We start from the raw sequence: 16,993 nt of genomic DNA, 5'->3' as shown, positions 1-16,993 counted from the left end.
TACAAAATGAAAGCTCAAATCTCACACCATACACAGAGAAATCAGCCCAGGACAACCCATGCTCTGATACCACCTTGTAAAATTACAGAACTCCAGGGAAAAGAAGTATTCTTTGAGCATCCAGGCCAAAACCAGATCTTTTATAAGGAAAATAAATCTGACTGTCATCACTCTGACAGCAACACTTATGCCAGAAAAGAAAGGGGAAGTAACATAGTTAAGACAAAGAAAACAAGAACCGGAAGATTTTATACGCAGTCAAATTTCAAGTATAAAGACCAGAGCATTCTCAACATAGAAAAAGGGAATTAAGAATCCATCAGAGAACAAGCCTTAGATATCCAAAATGCCTAAAGAAACGTCACCATGAGAACTGGTAGTGGGCAGTAAGCAGACACTGGTTTGTAGAATCAGACTCAACAAGGACTCTAAGAGGACAGAACACATCATGGGTAGATGCTCTGACGAAGTAGATACAGTACGACTGTAAAAAATGGGAGAACATATGCCCAAAAAACCCAGCTCTCCAATAATCACACTGTAAGTGATACTTGGTTTTGTAAACTAAGGGTACTGTACACATATCTGTGCAATAATACAAGTGAATAATTCCGTGATATTTTAATTCAGGCACCCCCTTGTATCCTTAGAAATCGAGATTCAAATACAAAAGAAAGGGGAAAGAAATGAAAGAAGAGTTAAAGCTAAAAATGTTTTATTCGGAAATATTTTTAATTCAGAAGTTATTTTATCTTTTAAAAAAGCACACATGCACATGCACGCCACGCACACGTGCACACACACACCACTTTCATTTCCTAGCCCGAACCACAAAAAAAGCTTAGAAACAACCAACCAACCTAGTAGTAATGAGTACCTCTAGTAACAAAGTGTATTCTTAAAACTACAGTTTCTTGTAAAAGAAACCAGACTCCTTGAAGAGAGGACTGATTCCAGATGTGAAACCAGAAACGTACAAGACAGACTTGGAACATCTTGTCATTTCTAGGTGTCAAAGAAGCTATCAAAAACTACTGATGTCAGATATGTCTAAGAAGCCAACTTAGGTGTTTCCAGTGACCAAAGATGGGCCAATTTGAGTCAATAAAAATAATAACCACTATGGATTAAAACACATAAAATGGACGTAAATCCAAGAGTTTATAATAGCCAGAAAACCTAAGTGGGCACCACTAGAGAATAATAGGAAACCACTCAATTTTGAAAGCTGCTTTAAAAAAAAAAAAAAGAAAAGAAAAAAGGAAGGAAAAGAATCAAGCACTTACCCTCTTTCTTACATGAATTGTACCACTGGGTAACCAAATATTAGACGAAGAGAAAAATCTCCTTATGGAAAAATTTCAGCTAATAAATGAATAAGGATGGTTTTAGGGTAACACATTTCCCTCCTAATGAATTAGTGGACCTAGACACTGAGCACTGACAGTTACTAACATCAAAATATGAGAGATGTCCAGACATCATATGTCTCCTGATAAAAGACCATGCCATTACCTATGAAGTAATCTTGCCAAAAAAGAAAAATAAAAAATTAATAGACTCCGAATCTGATCAAGCCTGGTCCTGATTCACAGGATATGAAAAGAACAGTAGAACATGATAAACTATGGCACAGGAATGCAGTCAGCGAAGCCCCAAGGGTGAGAACCGCTGGAGTACACAGAATCCCATTTCTTCAACAGATAAAGGGAAAAAAAGAAGAGATGGGGGAGAAGAGGGCCCGATGCAGAAAGACTGGAAAGAACACAGCCCAAACAGAACAAAATCAGGCAAATGTGTACCACAGTGTTTCGGGATGCACATTTGCGTGGTAAACCAATAAAAAAAAGGAAGTGATTGCTGTAAAAGACAAGTTACTTTCAGGAAGTAAAAGAAGTTGTGATGAGGACAGGCCAGTGGTTCTATTTCATGACATGGGTGGTGGCTCTAACAGTACCTTATAATTCATTAAGTCTGTATCTGCTTAATAAGGTCTTCTGTATTGTGAAATATTTTACAGTTTTAAGCATTAAAAAACTGCCTTTCCTATAATTAACAATCATCAAGGGACCAAAACTGAGAACCTTTTCATATTTTATGAGCTTGTCCAATCAGACAGACACACACACCCACACAGTCCTAAGTAAAATCTGTACCTCATTTTCTAAGAACTACCGGTTGCCTTTTGCTTCTTTATTTATAGGCACTTCTTATATATTCTCTAGTGAAGAAATTGGCTCTTGATATTGCAAATAGTCTTCCCTGTTTGTCTTTTGATATTGTTTATTTTTAGCTTTTGGACTTTGTCATCCTTGGAAAGTCCCCACCCAAATTATTCTTTGCAAATATTATGTCTTCTTTTAGTTATTGTATGGTTTATTACGGTTTTGTTATTTTGCACTTTATTTCATATTTTGCTGGTAAAATTTTGATTTGTTTACACTTATACTGTATAAGATGATCAGAGGTAGGAATCCTGGATTTTCCAAATGGTTATCCAGTTTCTTTTCTTTTCCTCGGTCACACATGCACATTAGGGAGATCCACAGGGTTCGAGGCACTTAAAAATACCACACGGCCAAAGTAAACTAAGGACAAAAAAAGCGCATACACAGTTATTGTTTTTTTCTTTCTCTTTTTTTCATATAAAGTTGTTCTGCCAACACCCATTTCCTGTTCTTCTAAACAAAGGCTTACTGGTTGTGCCTCAACCGGTTGTATTCCACTCACTCTGAAGAACACCCCTCTACCACCCGCTTGGTCCAAGATCTGGGTCTCATCAGCCCCAAGGGCACCCCCTTTCCACATCCTGCCACACCCGCATTTGACTGGCACAGCGTTTGGCCACCCCTCTGATTTCCTGCTTCAGGGTCACAGAAGTCTCTTAGTTTCAGAGAATATGAGAGCTGTGTTTCTCAATCTCCTTGTTCCTTTTAAGGTGATTTCTGAAAAGAAGAGAGTTTTAGGTATTAAAACCAGACGCCCCTGCTCAAAAACTATTAAGTTTTACAACCATAAGCATTTGCCTCAGCTCCTCAGTGACTTTCCTGAAGAACTTACAACACGAATGTGAATTCTACAATCACCTCAATACGTTACAGGTTCCTTCTAATGATGCAGCCCGCACCTACATTAGGTTTCTATTAAACAACTCGCTGAAGGGCACAAACCTCAACCAGACTCAACCCTTCGGCATCACTTCTGCCCACTCAGAACAGAGCAAATCCACTACCCTGGTAGCTTACAGGAGGTTTCAAAGAAAAGGAAAACTTCACTGTCACAAAATCCATTACATAATCTGACCGTTTCTCTTCCCAGTGATAGTAAATGAAATGCAGATGCAAGTGAAAAGCACATCAAGATGCAAATCAGCCCTGCCCTTTGCTGAAATCACTGCCGCATTCTGTATTAGCATATTCACCAAAATTTAATTGTAAACAGAGTAATTATGGTACTAAAGTTATTAAATACACAAAGCAAGCTTGGAACTATACATATTCAAATAGAATTTTCAGTGGCAGATCAACTTTTATATCTGAAACAATACCCTAATTAATAGTCAGCTCTGATAATAAAATGGTCCTGTTTCTCAGATAACATTCCCAAAAAAGTTCTGCTGTGAATATTAAAATAAAGTTTTGTGAAGAGATTTTTTTTTTAATTTCAATAGCTATATTTATCACAATATAGTACTGTATTTAGACAACTGACATTTTTCAAGTCCTGGATTCCAATCTGGAATTTTCAAGACAGAAAAAAAGCTCGAATGGATGGAAAAGTACCGCTTACACCTGATGAGCTCGACAAATTCATCCGATCCAAACTGCGAACTGACGGTGCAGCAACAGAGCCTGCCATACATGGACAACTAGTCATTCGTCCCCTTACAACAGATATGCACAGAAGCTCCCCTGGAGCGGTGGCAGGGGGAGGGTGTCACACACTTTTACGGAACCTTCTCTAAATGATAAGTTTCTCTGATATGTTTCTAAACGGCACAGAGACACACTGACTCAGGGGTAATTCTGCACAAACTGTACTATTCACTATTCCGTCCATTAACGCGGTACCTAAGGACTCTTCTCTCCACTCAGCAGCGGAAAGCTCTTCCTCACCCTCCCCCATTGACACTGACTCAAGTCTTTTCCAAACCCAAAGAGCTCTCTCTTCTTCAATCAGATCTGATCTCTGAAGTTTCAGGACTGTTGTCACCTCTTCTTTTTTGTAATAAATGTTCTGCAAGTTTCTAAGCTCCCTAGGTACAAGAACTATCTTCCAACACATGCAGTAGGTAGGAATTCAATAAATGTGTCAAATTAAACAGCAAAAAGGGTTTTTCTTCTCAAGTATCTGATGTCTAACTTTATGCCTACTGTACCTCCCTCAACGGCAATGGACACTGCCCCCCTCCCACAAGCCTGGCAGCAGACATCTCTTCCCACTCCCTACAATGACTATGCCAACACTGCTTAGGTTCCTCATAACCATCTCTCCCTTTCTGAACTTGTGAATTTCAACAGACGACCTCATCTCCCAGTTCCGAGAGAAAACTGAAGCTTTGAGTGGGAATTCTTTCATCTTTCTAAGACCAAAACCTGCCTACCACCTGCCCCCACATCAGGCCCACCCGGGCATTCCTCTGTATCTTCCGTCCCCCCATCGCAACTCAGGGAAGCTCTGTTCCTCTGCCAAACATCAGGCCCTTCACCTCGGTCTTGTATCCCATGGCCTCCAATCTTCTCAGGACTTACACTATTAACTAGTCTCTCCCCATTATCACCCTAACTTTCCTCTTCCTCTCACGCAAATGTCTCAGTGATCATGCGGCCCTACTACCCCGTCTCTGTTCTCCTCCCTGGGGCAAAACTTCCATCCCTGCCGACTGTGTCCTCAGGATCTGCTCCTACTGCTCTTGCTAAGGGCACTGAGTGCAAATGACAGGACACCCTCCCATGTGCCTGCTCAGGAGGTGTGACACTGTTATTCATCCTTTCCTTCCGGAAACCATCTCTTCCTTTGCTTCACAACACAATACTATCCTGGGGCTCGTTCTATGGTTTAGGCCACTCACAGTCTAGGTAGTTTGGGAAACACAACAATGAGTAACAGCCTGTTTTTTCAGGGAGTTTGTCCTGCTTTTTGACATAGTTTTCCAGGAGGAATCGTGTTATAAAAGCGGACCACCTACACTTCCCTACCTTACACCAAAGTACACATTTTACAATGTGAATGTAAATTACATAAAAGAAAAAACATGTTATTCAATAAACTGAAGAACTTTTTTTTTTTAAGATTTTATTTATTTATTTGACAGAGAGAAATCACAAGTAGGCAGAGAGGCAGGCAGAGAGAGAGAGGGAAGCAGGCTCCCTGCTGAGCAGAGAGCCTGATGCGGGACTCGATCCCAGGACCCTGAGATCATGACCTGAGCCGAAGGCAGTGGCTTAACCCACTGAGCCACCCAGGCGCCCAATAAACTGAAGATCTTAGAAATAAAATTAAGGCTTTGAAATACAAAAACAGAACTGGTTGATAGGCCTTTCCTATAAGCTAACAGATCTCAAGAAAACACTTCATAGTCTCAAAGAGAGTTGCACACCCCTGCTCACAGCAGCACTACTGACAAGATCTACAAGGTGGAAGCAACCCAAGTGTCTGTGGGCAGGTGAATAAACAAGATGTGGTGTATACATGCATTGCGGTATTATTCAGCCTTAAAAAGGAAGGACATTCTGACACCTGCTACAGTAAGGGTGAAATCTTGAAGGCATTATGCTAAGTGAAATAAGCCCATCCCCAAAAGACAAATATTGTAGGATTCCACTAATATGAGGTATCTTACAGAAATCAAATGTAAAGAAACAGAAAATAGAATGGTTGCCAGGGCTGAGGGAGGGGGAAGAAGGGAGCTATAGTTTAATGGGTACAGTTTCCAATCTGCAAGATAGAGTTCGGGAGACTGGTTACACAAGAGTGTGAACATACCTAACACTACTGAACTGTACACTAAAAAATAGGACGGTAAATTTTGTGATTCTATGTTGTTATTTTCCTCCCACAATTAAAAAAAAGAATGAAGAGTTTATAGACACAAAAGGTAAAACAGACATAGTCCAACCCCAATATATTCTTGGAGACTATGAAATCACCCTTCCCCTGCACGTGCACACTCAGAATTGGAAAAGCATTACAAGTGGTGTGATTTCAAAGGTTGTCCTTACAGATGCTAATTACAGGCCTATCGCCCTTTACTGCACTTTGCTTTATTACATTTCAGGGATACTGTGTTTCTTTACAAACTGAAGGTTTGTGGCAACCTTCGGCAGAGCAAGTCTATTTGCACCATTTTTCCAACAGCATTTCCTCACTTCATGTCTCCTGTGTAATCCTGGAATTTTCACAGTATTTCAAACTTTTTCATTATTATTTTACTTATTATCTGTGATCAGTGATTACAACTCACTGAAAGTTCAGATGATAGCATTTTTTAGCAATAAGATTTTTTAATTAAAGTATGTAATTGTTTTTTTTTATCCATAATGCTATTGCACACTTAAAACACTACAGAACAGTGTAAATGTAGCATTCATATTTGCACTAAGAAACCAAGATACTCATTTGACTTGCTTTACCACAATACTCACTTGACTGTGGTGGTCTAGCACCGAACCTACAGTATTTCCATGGTATGCCTATAGCGAAATCTACTAGCTACCACAATAGTAAATAAAGGCTAACTGGGAATCATATGAATTTGTCCTATGAATTGCATTAATTCATTCACTCACTTAATGATTATTTATTGAATATATGCCATGTGCCAAGCACTGTTCTCGATGTTTACTTGACCTCAAGGAACAAAACAAAGGTCCTGCTCTTTTTTTTTTTTGGACACAGAGAGAGATCACAATCAGGCAGAGAGAGAGAAGGCAGCAGGCTCCCCGCTGAGCAGAGAGCCCAACACAAGAGCTCACCCATGACCTGAGCTGAAGGCAAAGGCTTTAACCCACTGAACCACCCAGGCGCCCCAGAGGTCCTGTTCTTTTGACACATATTCTAGCAGAAGGACAGACAGACAGAAAGAAAGGGAAAGGAAGACAGACAGACATGATGGGTAAATTATATAATATTTTATAAAATGTAGGTGCTGTGCTTTAGAGGGAAAAGGGAAGGGGAGTAAGAGAGATCAGGAGGGTAGAGGACGGGAGGGCAGGCGGCAGGGGCACGGGAGCCTCGCTCGGAAGGCAGGGAGATCCGAGCAGACTCACAGGAGCTATGACTGGGAGGATACAGTGGGCAGAGGGACAGGCAGGGCCAAGATCTTAAGGTAAGAGCAGGCCACACGAACACAGAAGGGTTCTGGTGTGGCTTACGCGGGAACAGGGGAGGAGGTGGGAGGAGGGATAGCCCGGTATCCCGGGAGCAACGCTTCCAACACAGCCCTGCAGTCCACTTCAGGACTCCGACTTGAGCAAAAGGGGAAACGTACTTCTTCAAGATCTGGGGACATGTATTATGCTTGCACTTTAATTCACAATACTTCAATCAAAATAAAAATCACATTCTGAACACGAGTCAAGAATTCTCTCATTGACCTATTTCTCACCGAAGTTTTCATGTTTGATAGTTTTTGCTAATGTATGTTATTCCATTCTCAGAATCCACTCTATCCATAGGCTAAACTATGTAAGCCCGATATAAATTCAAAATCTTAGTGCCTTTGTCACTAATGTCACCTCAAGGTAGGAATGGGTTCCTATAAAGTAGAGCCTAGGACAAAGCCCTAGTTTCCCCTTACCTTTAACATTAAGTAACTTACTAGTGCTATTAGAGTCAATGGTTTGTAACTTTCTGACAGGAAATACAAAAATTTTTACCATGCTACACCTCCTAATTTCAAATAAAAATAATACTGAGTTCCATGCAATTCTGTATTATTCTAATGCATAGTGCCTGCTTCATTAATTCATCTGGTTGACAAATATTTATGTTGAGCATACTCTATGTGCCAGGAACTGTTCTAGAACACAAGGATAAAGCAGTGAACAAAACAGATAAAAATTCCTGCCCTCGGGGTGCCTGGGTGGCTCAGAGGGGTAAGCCTCTGTCTTCAGCTCAGGTCATGATCTCGGGGTCCTGGGATCGAGCCCTGCATCGGGCTCTCTGCTCGGCAGGGAGCCTGCTTCCCCCTCTCTCTCTGTCTGCCTCTCTACCTACTTGTGATGTCTCTCTGTCAAATAAATAAATAAAATCTTTTTTTAAAAATCCAGCCCTCATTAAGCTTTTTAAAATTTAAGATAACTTGTTAAAAATTAAAACGTGCTCAGTGTCCAATGGTAATAAGTGCTAAGGAAAAAAAATAAAGTAAGGAGAGGGGATGAGAGAGAGGAGTGAAATTTAAAAGATGATCTGGTAAACCCTTAGGAGAAAATGACACTTGGGCAAAGACCTGCAACACAGTGAGGGAAGCTGGCCATGCAGTGATCTAGAGGAAGAGCACCCCACACAGAGGGAGCAGCAAGTGCAAAGGCCCTGAGGCAAGAGTATGACTAGCTTGTTCTGGAAGCCAAAGTAGCAGGGAGGTGGGGGCAGCTGCAGAAGAATCCACCAGGGGGGAGCATTAGCTGATGTCACAGATATACAAGGGCACAGTGTTGGTGGTCACACACAACACACAGGTCACTCACTGTAACGACACCCACTTTAGCTCTCAGGGAGATGCAAAATCCAGGGAAGGTTTTGCGCAGAGAAGTGGCATGCTCTGGCTTACGTTTTCCAAAGGCTCACTCTGGTGAATCCATCAAACCGATAGGGAGGGGGCAAAGCAGAAACATCTACCACTTATTACAATGGTTTGCTACTGGAAAAACCAATGACTGCATTAATCCTTCCTGGATAATAAGGATGTCAATTTTTTAAACACTGCACTGACTTTTAACCACCAAACAGAGGGGTCCAGAATAACCTAGGACATTTTTTGGATTTTTTTAAACTTTACACCAGCAATCACCCCCCAACCCCCAAACAAGTCTTCAGTGCCAAGTAGAAACAATTGATATTAGTGACAGATGGTCTAGGAAACATGCTAATCATCTCTTACTCTAGATTTTCTAAGCTCGATCTTTACAACAAAGTAGTTCACCAGAATATCAAATATCTGAACTCCTTTATTCCAAAGGCATTTACAAAACACCTCCAAAACTGATGTGTGGAGCTAGAAATGCACATGGATAAAATGCAACCTTTGGCTTCAAGAAGCTGCACTTAGTTTCATGCAGAAACACCTTCATACAGTTAGGATTTTTATATCAGCTTCAAACAAGGATCAATAAAAAGCCCTCCGGGTAAAGAATGTTTCTGAATCCTCTGATAAAACTATTTATTAGAGACAGTGAGCAGTCATAGACATCTACAGAACCAAACTCTGTTGGTTTCAGGGCAGGGAGAAAGTATCTCTTCCAGTAGGGTCCAAGTTTTTAAGACACTAAGAGCTCTGAAACCTGTTTTCTCATTTTTTCAACTAGTGCCAGCAAGTTCAGAGTAAAATTATCAACTCAAACTACGTAAGTATCACGGTCTGAGGGAGTAGCTCTCAGTCCTGGCTGCGCATGGTAATTACCAGCAGAACTCTGAAACCAGAAAGGCCCTCTTCCTCGAGAGCCCTTGTGAGTCTGTGAGTTGAAATGCCACCCAGAAGAGGTGAAGCACAGACTGGACCACCGATCTAGATACGCCAGCACATGTTCCTTTCTTCATTCAGTCACTCATTTTCAACATACTAGCTCTGTTACACACAACTCTACCGAATTAGAGGATGTCAATAAAGGCTCCCTCTAGTCATTTCAGACGTTGGAAAAAAAATACAAATTAGTGAATGAAGGGCTCAAGAGGAGCTCCCCAAAAGACCACCCTTTTCCCCTCCCATCACATCCCAAATCAAAGATCACTCATTTACACTTCAAACTTAGTTGGGATTAAAAAGTAATTACATGTTTTGGTATAAATGGCTTCCCGCCAAACTACAGTAAGTCAAAGAATAAAAGCAAACAGATAATCAGTCAACAAAGAACTTCATCACCTCTTTTGCTAAATTACTTCAGGAACAATTTCAAAGCAATCTATTTAAAGACAATTCTCTTACAAATGAGCCAGCTAATCAGAAGTTGATTAATACATTTGATTACCATGAAGAAATCATCTAAAAACTAAAATACAGCATCTTGAGTTTATATAGCCCCTTCCCAATCATACCAATGGTCTTCATATACTTACTTTTTTTATTTCCACAAATCCTATGGCTGAGACTGAATTGGAAGGATATCCATGGAATAAAATTATACTTATTACCAATACCACTTAACATAAAAACCTGTGACAAAGAAAAGCTCATTGTTGAGTTCCTATTAGGGACACTCAGTCAATCAGTCCCCAGGTCTCACTCTGAAAACAAGGCATATCAACTTAAGTTGCAAAAGGATTCACCGCTGTATGGTATCTGTAAGGACATTAACAAAACAAGAGTCAACTACAGCACAACAATCCATGAGCGTACAGAAGTGAACCTCCAGAGATAATGATCCTATAAATTCATAGACTTATTCCTGAAAAACATTAAGCTAAACTCAAACTGTGACACCATCTTTGGAAGCAATTGTCACACTAGTCAGGTTTTCACACCTACGCTGGAAAGAACTAGGTGAAGACTCACGCTTCTAATTCTGAGAAAGAAAGTGGGTATTTTCAGAGAAGAAAAATTTCTTCCTAGTCAGAATGTTTTCTACTTGTATTGTGAAACTGATTTACATTACACTATAACATTTTTTGGTATAGCAAATGTTTAAAATACAGTATATCAAGTGTACTTCCTCAACTTTTATTTCCTTTAAATGATTTCTAGAAGTTCTAAAAGAGGAGCACGAACTGCAGAATTAATTTTCAAGTGAGAATACACAGGACGGTCCAATTTCAAACACAAGTTCAGGAAGCCTTGCTGTCAACACTTACCCGGAAAAGTAAAGGATCTGGTGAGGTCTCGCTGTGTACCTCTCTTTCTGACTTTAGATGTGCTGGTTAGAAGATCCATCCCTGGGAGTCCTAAAAGGTCTCCAGGAACCAATCATGAAGAAGACTTTACAGTAATATTCGTTCATCCTACAGAGAGCAGATGCTGGGAACGTCCTGCTCTGCCCATAATAAAGCACAGCATCTAAGAGGGGAGCAAGTGTGAAGACGCTGACTTCAAAGGTAGGTGACCCATAGGCCCTAAGAATGGAACTAAAAGTTATGCTTCCATATGTTAAGCCAACACTGAAACTGTTCTAAAATTGGAACTGTTGAACTATATAGTGTTTATGTTTATACAGCATTTAGCATGTTTGGGAATTTTGTAAATGATAGATTTCCCATTAGTTCTCTGGTCTGGGGGCAAAATTAACAACCAAGCTTTGTTTAGAGTTAATTTACTGGATGTTCACATTTAAATCTACACTGGATAGCAACTGCACAACATTTTTCCTTATATATTCTTGCAGCAGGGCTTAAGGGGAGAATAGCTCTAAATACTCAGAAAGGAAATTAGGATGACCAAATAGTACAAGCATCTCAGAAGTGTAGTCCAGTCATTTAAAAAGTCTTCATGAAAACATGAAAGAAAAACTTTAAAGACTCCCAGAGACAAGAAGATTTTCTGAGACAACAAAATAAAACAGTCAAGCCATAAAGAAAATTTATATATTTGACAAAATAAAAATACTCCACAGGTTAAAAATAGCATAAACAAACCTGAAAGACATATGAAATCTGTAAAACATGAAAAAAGGCTAACTTTCCTAGTATTTAAAGATTACTTTCTAAGGAAGAATAAAAAAGACAAAAATCCAAGAGAAAAATGGAGAAGTGAGGTGCAGACAGAAATTCACAGAAAAACAAATACAAAAGACTTCTAGAAACTCCTTACTATGAGAATTTTCAAATTCATACAAAGCAGAGAAGGGGTATGATAAACTCCCGCATACACGTCACCTAGTTTCAACAACTAAACCCACACAGCCAATCTGTTTCTTCCCTTTACCCAATCCACTCGCCCCTCCAAACAGTTTCAAAGTAAACCCCACACATTATATCATTTCATACGCAAATTCTTCTAACTTACTTTTTAAAAATATAGTCAATAAATATCATCACACCTAACAAAATTAACAATCATTCTGTAATATGATCTACTACCAAGTTCAGACTCTCTAATTGTCTCAAGAAGTCTTTTTTTTTTTAAAGATTTTATTTATTTATTTGACAGACAGGGATAACAAGTAGGCAGAGAGGCGGGGGTGGGGGGGAAGCAGGCTCCCCACTAAGCAGAGAGCCCGATGCGGGGCTCGATCCCAGGACCCTAAGGCAGAGGCTTAACCCACTGAGCCACCCAGGTGCCCCAAGAAGTGTCTTCGTATAGCTATTTTTTACTTGCCACATCTGGCAAACGAGTCTTTCAATCTCCTTAATGGACAAATGCCACCTCCCTCTTTTATTTTCTTTTCCTTCCCTTGTCATTTGTTTTGTAAAATTTCCCCCTTTGTGAATTTTGCTAACTAGGTCCCTCTACTGTCACTGAATGTGTTCCCCCTCTCCTTTGTTACTGTCTTTGCACAAACTGCTCTGCCATCTATTTGATGTCAGAGCCCCTCGGTAAAAGAACACCAGGAACACACCTAGAGTGAAACAAGGTGAGAGAACACATTCCACAGGGAACACCAGGGTGGCTCAGTAAGATTATGTTATAAAGAAACCTACGATCATAGGGGAAGAGAGGAAAAAATGAAACAAGATAAAACCAGAAAGGGAGACAAACCGTAAGCCTCAATCTCAGGAAACAAACTGACGGCTGCTGTAGTAGAGCGGGGTGGGAGGGATGGAGTGACTGGGTGACGGACACGGGGGAGGGTACGTGCTGTGCTGGGCGCTGTGCATTGCGGCAGACTGGTAAATTATAGACCTGTACCCCTAAAACAAATAATATATTATATGTTAATAATTTTTAAAAAAGAATCTATTATAGGATTCAGGCTTTGGTTGGGTAATTTGGGGAAGGATATGAGGAAGGAGGAGTTTCCCTAAATTAGATGTCAGAAAGTGGGGTAATTCTATGAAAGGTATCTCCATAAATCCTATGTCAGGGAGGGGACACTAGAATGAAGATAAAGCTGTAAGTGGTAAAGAGGTAGCCATCACTCATTTTGGTCAAGAAGTTTGTGGATGACGCAGAGACCTTGGCTTTGTGCCTGGTTTCATTTTATCATAACGTGAGTGAAACCCTGTCTGAGGTATTCTGTGAGACTGCTTACATTTAATCCAAGGACAACATGGCCTGTCTGTGAATGTCGGGCAGCTTCTGCAGCCAGGGCTGCTCTTTCCTTTTTGCACTGAACAATGGAAGCCCTTTGGGCTGGCCACTGTACCCTTCTGATTCAACCCCAACGGTCCTGGATATTTTCCTTGCTTTCTAGAATAAGATGTTCCAGGTTCCTCATGCACATTTTCCTGTCCCAAACCTAAAATCAATCACTTCTACAAAAAGCCTGTCTCCTTTTAGTGGAAAATGGATTAGAGACCAAAATCTGGGCCCTACAATATTCATTGGTCTCAGGTTGTCATTATTTCTAGATCTTTTTAGTGGAATAAGCTAGAATAACTCTTTTCAGCGAGAAAACACATCACAAGTTTATATTGATATATTCTATTCAAATTTAAGATTAAAGGGTTTTTGCATAACTTCTTTGTCTTTCTGTCTCTATTCTCATGTGTCAAAATTCTTCATTCCAAACATTAACCTAAATACTTAACTGATACACATTTCTTCCTTTCAAATTTTTGTTATTTTGTAAAACATTTACATTTCCAAAACTAAAACAACACAAGGTGTGTTCAGAAATCTTCTTCCATTCCCCAGCCTTCCTGTCCTTTCCCTCCACGTAACTGTTTTTATTAGTTTTTAGTTTATCCTTCATTTTTTCTTTTTAAGCAGCAAGTAAAATACAGTTATCTGTATCACCTGTGTCTTAGGTTAACAGACAAAATATTATATACCTTGTCTGCCATCATGATTTCTTTTACTAACACTATATCCTAAAGATCAATAGCAAATAGGCTCAGCATCATTCATTAATAAAATGCAAAATAAAATTACAGTAAGACTTAATTTAGCACTAAAATCACATTGTTAAGCTATCAGATTAGCCAGATTCAAAGAGTTAGAAAATACACTGGGTTGACAAGAAGTATGAGGCCCATCCCTTTACAGCATTAGCTACCAAAATGTTACATACACAGCCCTATGGCTCAGTCCACTTCTAGCAATTCGTCCTATAGGTACACTCACATCCTGTCAAATGTGTGTGAAAATTAGTGAAGGGAAATCTCACTGAAGTGGAGTCAGGGGGTTAGAAGGGGAGCCATACCACTCAACACCAATTACTAGAAGAATTGTCCATGACAGACCCAACAAAAGAATGGTCAACAGAAAAAAACATCAATTACAGACCCCACAAGAATAGACGTACATTATATCTCCCACAAGAAATAGTCACCAGCCCAGTTCAGCCAATGAGGAACCTCAGCACCCAGAATCCTTGCTTCTCTCCAGCAGACTTTCATTCAGAACAACCTCTGCCAGCTTCCTCTTTCTTCTCCGTAAAATAATGTTCCTCTCCTTTGTGGAACTACCCTCTGGTTTTGCCATAGTTTGCTAGTCCTGAATTACAATTATTTCTGAAAGAATCCATTTCTGCTAGTAAAATAAATGTTATTTTAAGGTTAACATGTACATGGATATTCACTGCAGCATAATATAACAAAAGACTAGAAACATCCTTAATTTACATCAGAAGGGAACTTATTAAGTGAATGATGTCATATCCACAGAATGAACATGCAACTTAAAAAATGAGGTAAACCTATATACATCAGTATGGAACAGCCTCCAAGATACAGTTAAGTGAAAAATGTATGCTGCATATGCTTGAATATATATGACCAGCACTCCCAGGATTGTGCAACAACGCACCATGCTTGGGGACAGCATATTACTGGTACCCTATATAATCAATAGGGGAAAGATGTTTTCATGGTAGGTTTAATTTCCATTCTTTATCCTCCTATATTGTCTAAATTTCTCATTCTCTGCATTTATTTTTCAATTAAAATATTTTTAAAGCATTCTTCATGAATAATGAAAGAACTTGTATTACATAAAATACCAAGTAGCTCTCTCTAGTGTTGTTACTTTGGAATCTGCCTGTACTCAGATCTGCCTAAGTCAGCCCAGCCACGGCTTCAAATTAAAAACAGAGCAATCGACTATGTAGAGAAACAACTCTCAGTGCCTAAATTAGCAGACAAGACAATACCTTATGGTTTTGAGGTAAAGCCTAAGTCAGTCTTTAAAGAGCAACACAATCTGAAAGACTACTGACTGAAAGTGAATACGGACATGAAGTTATTACATTAATATGATCATTTACTTTTGCCCAAGTAATCCTAAATGAGTAAAAATATAGATGACTGAATCTATACGAGAAAGAATTAACCATTAATTACAGTTCCTACATATGAATGAACTAACATGTAACAACAGCTTCCCTCAATATTAAGCACCTATATGGCAGGCTCTGTGTTGGCTAATTTAAATGCATGATCTCTGACTCTTAAAAAACCACAAAACAAAGGTGGCATTATCTTGACTGCATATAACAAAACTGGGAATAAGAAAAGTTAAATAATTTGTCCATGGCTTTTCAACCAATAAGTTAAGAGGGCCAACCGAGATTCAAAACACGTGTATGAAAAATAAAATTTTTGCAAAAATGCCTTTTAGTTACTTAACACAAGCATTAAAAGAGAGCACATACCACGGAATAAATCATTTGCAAAACAAAAAGTCTTAAGGTAGTAAAATATTTGCTTTAATATTACAACCGAATACTATTACAAACACCATCAAAACAATATAAAAAATTAAACAGAAATATATTCACGTTACTATAAATACCCAGCCCAACTCTGAATAAAAAGAATGACTTCCAAAGATCAAAAGAACAAAAGTAGTAATGAAATAAATCACTGATGTAAAGATCTTCAAAAAGAAGTTTTTAGTTGTTGTTTTTAACATAAAATATTGACATAAACTCAGGGGGGAAAAAATGTTATAAACCACTGCAGAGTATTTGAAAAAAACAGTTAATGGTATATGTATAGAAACACTGTACTTGATGAGACTATCTTCAGGTTCCAGTGTAAAACCCAAAACATTCTAAAGTCCATTTCTCCCGCAAACTCAGCATCTGAATGACGGCCACTCTTGTTACCATTCTTTACTAGGTGGTCCAGACAAAATCAACAATTCAAAAATCTAATTTTACCTACATGCAAAGGAAAGTAAAATGCAAATTTCAGCACTGAGTGGTGTTAAGAGCACTAACCCCACATCTCACAGCACTATGATACTATATTACCATTAATTGCATATATGTCATGCTCTTTTGACATTTTTTGTGAGAATCTGGAAATTAAAGACCCTAGCCCTGGTATCCCAAGTCTAACATGAAGTGTCACCTTGTGAGAAACCAACAGATTTTTCTTAAGAACGGAATGAATTAAAGCTATGCTCCAGGTCTATCTGCTGTGAACCTAGACATGATCCAACTTCTCCAGGTCTTTTTTCCTCACCTATAAAATTACTTGGATTAAAATCTAAGCCAGGAGTTGTACCTACTGATTTGTACAGAAAGAAGCATGGTTCATTTTAGAACCAGTATGAACTATAAAGGATCTATTCCAATAATCAGGAGATGTACATTTTCCAGTCTAAGGTATTCCACAATTCTGTAGGTTGCCAAGGGAAGCTGCTGCCAAGAGAATGCAAAAGGCCTGAAAACCTTCTTAACGCTCTCCCCTTACTACAAAAAGAATGAATGGTCCCTTAACAAAATGAAAGAAAAACAAA

At 39.2% G+C, this 16,993-nt stretch overlaps 1 protein-coding gene across 3 annotated transcripts in view; it reads right to left on the bottom strand.

The window, feature by feature from the left end:
• Positions 1-16,993, bottom strand: part of VRK1 (VRK serine/threonine kinase 1) — a 75,263-nt gene that overhangs the window by 42,774 nt on the left and 15,496 nt on the right. The window contains exon 1 of one of the 3 annotated variants that reach the window (XM_045073460.1): positions 11,005-11,026. The exons of 1 other annotated variant lie outside the window; for it this stretch is intronic. The gene's annotated coding sequence lies outside the window, so the exon portion shown is untranslated. Of the gene's footprint in view, positions 1-73; positions 202-11,004; positions 11,027-16,993 lie in introns of those variants that run through there. One more of the 3 variants, XM_045073468.1, reaches the window with a different exon arrangement.

This window comes from Mustela putorius, unplaced genomic scaffold (genome assembly GCF_011764305.1).
Source record: "Mustela putorius furo isolate JIRA1106 unplaced genomic scaffold, ASM1176430v1.1 tig00000129_pilon_pilon_pilon, whole genome shotgun sequence".
Classification (NCBI taxonomy): Eukaryota; Metazoa; Chordata; class Mammalia; order Carnivora; family Mustelidae; genus Mustela; species Mustela putorius.
The sequence above is the reverse complement of the archived record's forward strand: the minus strand, read 5'-3'. Positions and strand labels throughout refer to the sequence as shown.